The sequence below is a fragment of the Austrofundulus limnaeus genome, unplaced genomic scaffold (assembly GCF_001266775.1).
Source record: "Austrofundulus limnaeus strain Quisiro unplaced genomic scaffold, Austrofundulus_limnaeus-1.0 Scaffold76, whole genome shotgun sequence".
NCBI classification, from domain to species: domain Eukaryota; kingdom Metazoa; phylum Chordata; class Actinopteri; order Cyprinodontiformes; family Rivulidae; genus Austrofundulus; species Austrofundulus limnaeus.
This window is the reverse complement of record NW_013952478.1, coordinates 413,794-414,315: the sequence shown is the minus strand read 5'-3', so window position 1 is coordinate 414,315 and position 522 is coordinate 413,794.

The following is a 522-nucleotide window of genomic DNA, read 5'->3' as shown; positions in this document are numbered from 1 at the left end:
AGAGCTTCGCTTTCTGACTCAGCTCTCTCTTCACCACGACGGACCGGTACAGCGCCCGCTTTACAGCAGACGCTGCGCCAATCCGCTTGTCGATCTCCCGCTCCATTCTTCCCCCATTCATGAACTCAGGATAATGTCAGTTATTTGGCATTAGCAGATAACAGAGACATGGGGAAGAAGATTCAAAGGTAAGTGAGTTTATTTACAATATTTTGATTAAAATGAACTGGATCTGTGGAGGCAAAGAGAACGCTGGTCAAACTGATTAAAAGTAAACAATGATTTGCAGGTGAGTGGTTAGCGTACAGGTGTCCAGAAAGAGTGAAGATAAGGGTGAATATTGAATCCAGGTGGAGGGACAGAAACTGGGAAAGGGTCACCTGTTTGAGGTGAGGCTGCAGGAGAGTACAGGTTGTTAGTTGGAGGAAAGGCTTCAGAGAGGGTCTGGTAATCCACTACAAGGACAAGAGTACTCGGAAAGTAAAACTCTGTAAGTTGAAAATTAACCGTTCGCCTTTAATT